We start from the raw sequence: 6,563 nt of genomic DNA on the forward strand, positions 1-6,563 counted from the left end.
GCACCGACTGCCGTGATCACTGTTTTTCATAATTTATATTCATGATTTAGATTCAGGGAAAGAATAACTACAACAACAGTACAAAAGTGTGTAACCATCTTTGGAGGAAAATGCACCATAAAAGGCTGTTGAATACTTGCAATCGGGGAAGTTAAATGCTCTACGGCCTGTTCCCTGGGACACACACTGAGACAAACATCGATTGTGTTTGGAGGACCATCAACTCGATGAAAGAGGCTCTTTGCTCCATCCGAAACTTGTTGGTCTTCCAGAACAAGGAGTTGACTCTGACTGAGTGTTGCAGACTGGCACACTCCAAGGCCCAGGACTATGTGCTGAGGGACGCACTAAAGCTTGGGGCAGCTGCTGCCAAGGGGCAGTGGGGAAAGAACACTGTCTGAGGTCTTCCTGCTGAAGGTAAATGGGGGTCCGTTCAGTTATCGGACCTTTCCAAGTGCCTCAAATATATGTAAGTGTGTATGTATAAGTCAGGTCATAGCAGGGAGAAGAAGTCACTGATAGGTGTGGTCTATAGGCCACCAAATAATGACATCGTGGTGGGGCGGGCAATAAACATAGAAATAGCTAATGCATGTAACAATGGTACAGCAATTATCATGGGGGATTTTAATCTACATATCGATTGGTCAAACCAGGTCGGTCATGGCAGCCTTGAAGAGGGGTTCATAGAATGCATCCGCGATAATTTCCTTGAACAATATGTAATGGAACCTACGAGGGAGCAAGCTATCCCAGATCTAGTCCTGTGTAATGAGACAGGAATAATAAATGATCTCACAGTTAGGGATCCTCTCAGAAGGAGCGATCACAGTATGATCGAATTTAAAATACAGATGGAGCGTGAGGAGGTTAAATCCAGTACCTATGTCCTGTGCTTAAACAAAGGAGACTATGAAGGAATGAGGGAGGAGTTAGCTAAGGTAGAATGGGAGCAAAAACTTTATGGTGGGTCAATTGAGGACTTTCAAAACGATTTTTCACAGTGCTCAGCAGAAGTATGTTCCAGTGATAAGGAAGAACTGTAGGAAAACAGAGAGCCAGCCATGGATGTCTAAGGAAATAAAGGAAAGTATCAGATTGAAAAAAAATACATACAAAAAAGCAAAGAGTAGTGGGAAACTAGTAGACTGGGAAATCTTTAAAGGTCAACAGAAAGCCACAAAAAATGTTATAAAGAAAAGTAAGATAGATTGTGAGAGTAAACTAGCTCAGAATATAAAAACAGGCAGCAAAAGTTTCTATAAATATGTAAATCGTAAAAGAGTGGCGAAAGTAAACATTGGTCCTTTAGAGGATGAGAAGGCCAGTTTAATAACTGGGAATGAGGAAATAGCCGAAACATTAAACAGTTATTTTGTGTCGGTCTTCACAGTGGAAGACACAAATAACACACCGAAAACTAATGGCAAGAAGGTTATAGCTGGCGAGGACCTAGAAACTATCATTATCACTAAGGAGGCAGTGCTGGGCAAGCTAATGGGGCTAAAGGTAGACAAGTCTCCTGGCCCTGAAGAAATGCATCCCAGGGTACTAAAAGAGGTGATGGGGGAAATAGCAAATGCACTGGTAATTATTTACCAAAATTCACTGGACTCTGGGGTGGCTCCCGCAGATTGGAAAACAGCCAATGTGATGCCACTGCTTAAAAAAGGAAGTAGACAAAAAGTAGGTAACTGTAGGCCAGTTAACTTAACTTCGGTAGTGGGGAAAATGCTTGAATCTATCATTAAGGAAGAAATAGCGAGACATCTGGATATAAATTGTCCCATTGGAAACACGCAGCATGGGTTCATGAAGGGTAGGTCATGTTTAACTAATTTGATGGAATTCTTTGAGGACATTACTTGCATGGTGGACAATGGGGAACCTGTGGATGTGGTGTATCTGGATTTCCAGAAGGCATTTCACAAGGTGCCACACCAAAGGCTGTTACATAAGATAAAGTTGCACGGTATTACAGGTAATGTATTGGCATTGATAGAGGATTGGTTAACCAGTAGAAAGCAAAGAGTAGGGGTAAATGGGTGTTTTTCTCATTGGCGGTCAGTGGCTAGTGGTGTGCCTCAGGGATCAGTGTTGGGACCGCAATTGTTTACAATTTACATAGATGATTTGGAGTTGGGGACTAAGTGTGGTGTGTCAAAATTTGCAGATGACACTAAGGTGAGTGGTAGAGCAAAGTGTGCAGAAGACACTGAAAGTCTGCAGAGGGATATAGATAGTCTAAGTGAGTGGGCAAAGGTCTGGCAGATGAAGTACAATGTTGATAAGTGTGAGGTCATCCATTTTGGTAGGAATAACAGGAAAATGGACTATGTTTTAAATGGTAAAAACTTGCAGCACGCTGCTGTGCAGATGGACTTGGGTGTCCTTGTGCATGAATCGCTAAAAGTAGGATTGCAGGTGCAGCAGGTAATTAAAAAGGCAAATGGAATTTTGTCTGTCATTGCTAGAGGGATGGAGTTTAAAAACAGGGAGGCTATGCTGCAGCTGTACAGAGTCCTGGTGAGGCCACACCTGGAGTACTGTGTGCAGTTTTGGTCTCCTTACTTGAAAAGAGATATACTAGCACTGGAGGGGGTGCAAAGGAGATTCACTCGGTTGATTCCAGAGTTGAGACAGTTGGATTATGAGGAGAGACTGAATAGACTGGGATTATACTCATTGGAATTCAGTAGAATGAGGGGCGATCTTATAGAAACATATAAGATTATGAAGGGAGTAGATAAGGTGGAGGCAGGGAGGTTGTTTCCGCTAGCAGGTGAAACTAGGACTAGAGGGCATTGCCTCAAAATAAAGGGAAGCAGATGTAGGACTGAGGTCAGGAGGAACTTCTTCACCCAAAGGGTTGTGAATCTGTGGAATTCCCTGCCCAGTGAAGCAGTTGAAGCTACCTCGCTGAATGTTTTTAAGGCAATTTTTGAACAGTAAAGGAATTAAGGGTTATGGTGAGTGGGTGGGTAAGTGGAGCAGTGTCTCAAAAAGATCAGCCATGATCTCATTAAATGGCGGGGCAGGCTCAAGGGGCCAGATGGCCTACTCCTGCTCCTAGTTCTTATGTTCTTATGTCTTTGATTTTTTGGATAGAGTCAAAGTCCAATGTTTTGTCTGTTTACTTGATATGTTACTGTACAGAACCAAACTGCATTTGTGATAATATATGTATATATACAAAGATTTTTTATGAATAAAATATATTTTTGAAATAAGAAAAGGTTGACGGGAGGAAAACTAAGAGAAATATCACTGGTAGCTCAGAAAACAAGATATTAAATAGTATTAGAGAACAACGGGCCTAGCATACAGGTTAGCAAGGTTCAAAGCATTAGCATTGGTCAGCAAAACAATTAAATGTTAACAAAGCACTTGCATTCATTTATAGGTGTGTGGAATTACAAAATGTTGGGGCTTGGGGGGGGTGCGAGCAGTGGATTGGAGTGATTAGTGTCTGAACCTCTAAGCCAGAAACTCTTGAGTTCAAGTCCCACTCCAGGAGCTGATGATGGGAAGATGTGTTTATGACACGACCAAACATATCAACTTGCATTTATTCATTCAGGGAATGAGGGAAGAACTGACTAGGCAGCATTTATTGCCCATCCCTCATTGCCCAGAGGGCAGTTAAGAGTCAACTGCAGTGCTGTGGGCCTGGATTCACATGCAGGCCAGACCAGGTAAGGATGGCAGTTTCCTTCCCTAATGGACATTAGTGAACAAGATGGGTTTTTCCCGACAATCGACAATGGATTCATGGTCATCATTAGACTCTAATTCCAGACTTTTTTATATTGAATTCAAATTCCACCATCTGCTGTGGTGGTATTCAAACGCAGATCCCCAGAACATTACCTGGGTCTCTGGATTAACAGCCCACTGATAATACCATTAGGCCATTGCCTCCCCAAGTAACTTCTAAACCTTTCCAACACTTACTAATGACAGGAGGTCAGAGTGGGAGAGATTCTGGTCAGCCTTGTGATAGAAATAAATTGGAGTTTGCACTATGGGTGTCCACAGGCTGCAACAGGCAGGTAAAAGTATCATTTGTCACAGTAACTCAGACTCCCGGCAGAGCTGTCTGGGTGTCTGCAGAGATCCAGTTGGTGCCAGCAGCACTGTTTTGGTCTGGGGGTGGTTTCAGGATCAGCCTCCTTACCCAATCATTTAATCATAGAATCCCTACAGTGCAGATAGAGGCCATTTGGCCTAGTGAACCTGCACTGTGATTAAATAATACATTATCTTGTTGGGTATTTCAATAGGGTTAAAGTTATTTTTGTGTTTTAACTGTGTTGTAAGAATAAAGTGTGTTTTGATTAAAGCTTAGTGGTGGACCAATTGAATCACATCTGGAACACAGCATCTTACCTTTAAATAAATACAAAAGTTAATGTCTAGGCTATCTCCTTACTATATTTTGTTGGTGGGGGTGGGGGGGAGGTGCTCTGGTCTGGTCCATAACAAAATGGGGGCTCTTGTCGGGATTTAAAATCTCTAATTCCAGGTTGAGTGTAAGATTATTGGATTCAAAGAGCGGTGAGTGTTGTTTTTTTCTATTCAGATGTTGGCTTTGTTTGATTTAAAGAGGGAGTGCCTTAGGTAAAAATGGTTCTTTCAGAGGCTAAGAGTTTCCTGGCTGTGGAAGCAGTCACTTGGAGTTGTTTACTGAAGGTGGGGAAGGCAGAGGTTTTAGAATTGGCAGACAAGCTGGAGCTGAGGATGTCCTTGTCTGTGAGGCAAAGGGAGATAATTGCAGCAATAGTTCACCATCTATAAGTGCCAAAAATGCAATCAGAATAATTGAAAATGGCTAAAATTCAATTGAAAAATGAAGCAGCTTGAGTCTGAGGCAAAAGAAAAAGAAAGAGAGGCAAAAGCAAGAGAGAGAGATAATTGCAGTGGAACAAAGAACAAAAGAATTAAAACAGCTTGAATACGAAACAGAAATGAAACAGTTTGAATTACGATTAAAAGTAGAAGAAAGGGAGAAAGAGAGAACTTCTGAACTTTGAAGTTTGAACTTTGTAAAGTGAAAGTGGACTTCAAATGGCAGTGCTGAAGGTAAAATGTGGGGACAGTGATGAAGAGCAAAACCATTGTAGATAAAAGCCTGATGGGGATCTATTTAAATATGTTCAATAGTTGCCAAAGTTTGACAAAAAGGATGTAGAAACCTTTTTCATTTCATTTGAGAAGGTGGCGAGACAAATGAAATGCCACTGACCGTGTATTGTTGATTCAAACAAAAATTGGTAGGTAGAGCTAGTGAGATTTTTGCATCACTCTCAGAGGAGGTATCTGAGAAGTACGATGAGGTGAGAAAAGCTGTCTTAAGTGCATATGAACCAGTGCCAGAAGCCGATGAACAAGGTTTTAGGAATCTAAGGAGGGAACCTGGTCAAACATACATTGAGTTTGAAAGGATCAAACAAAGAATTTTTGACAGATGGTAAAGGGCATTGAAAATAGATTAAACATATGACACTCTTACAGAGACTATTCTTTTGGAGGAGTTCAAAAATTCATTTCCTGGAGTAGTGAGAACTCATGCGGAACAACAGAGAGTTAAAACTGCAAGATTAGCAGCATAAATGGCCAATGATTTTGAACTAGTTGATAAATCAAAGTTTGGCTTCTGACATCAATTTCAATCTGTGAGGGATAGAAATTAGGGAAAAGAGAAATCCTCAGGTGCTAAGGGAAAAGGAGATCTCAGTGAAGATAATAAAGATAGTTTTACCACAGGGTAAAAAGGAAATCCATGTAAGGGGAAAGAGAAGTTAAAAAGGTCAGATGTTTTCATACAGTAAGGCCACATGAAGTCGCAGTGTTGATGGTTTTAAAAAAAGTACAAGGAAGATGGATGTGGTAAAACAGGATAAGCTAGTGAGGCATGTTAATGTGGTAAAGGAAAATACAGTTGAAGCTAGAAAGCTGCAAAATAATGTACAGCCTGTCAGGGACAACAAGGTGCAGGGCTGGATGAACACAGCAGGCCAAGCAGCATCATAGGAGCAGAGAGGCTGACGTTTCGGGCCTAGACCCTTCATCAGAAGGCCTTCTGTGTTCAGCTTGGCCTGCTGTGTTCATCCAGCCCTGCACCTTGTTGTCTCGGATTCTCCAGCATCTGCAGTTCCTACTATCTCTGATTCAATTACAGCCTGTCAGGAGTTGTTTGGTAAGAAAGCACCAGAACTCTTTAAAGAATTTACTTGCGTGGGTAAGGTTTACTCATGTGTGGCAGGAGGAGTAGGTGAAGAAATTAAGATTTTAAGAGATACAGGAGCAAGTCAACCTTTGACGGTGAGAAATGAGGATATATGTAATTCAGAAAGACTGTTACAAGGAAAGGTGGTAATACAGAATAGAATAGAACAACTTTTATTGTCAGGTGCACTCAAATGAGTGCAGTGAAAAGTTTGTAATGTCGCCTCTTTGGTGCCATCTTAGGTACAGTGTACCCAGGCACAGATAACTTAAGTGTTTGTTTCAGAAATGAAACAGTTAAAAAAAAAAGTCTAGCATAGAGATACAAAGTTTTA

Source organism: Rhincodon typus, chromosome 28, assembly GCF_021869965.1.
Source record: "Rhincodon typus isolate 14 chromosome 28, sRhiTyp1.1, whole genome shotgun sequence".
NCBI classification, from domain to species: Eukaryota; Metazoa; Chordata; class Chondrichthyes; order Orectolobiformes; family Rhincodontidae; genus Rhincodon; species Rhincodon typus.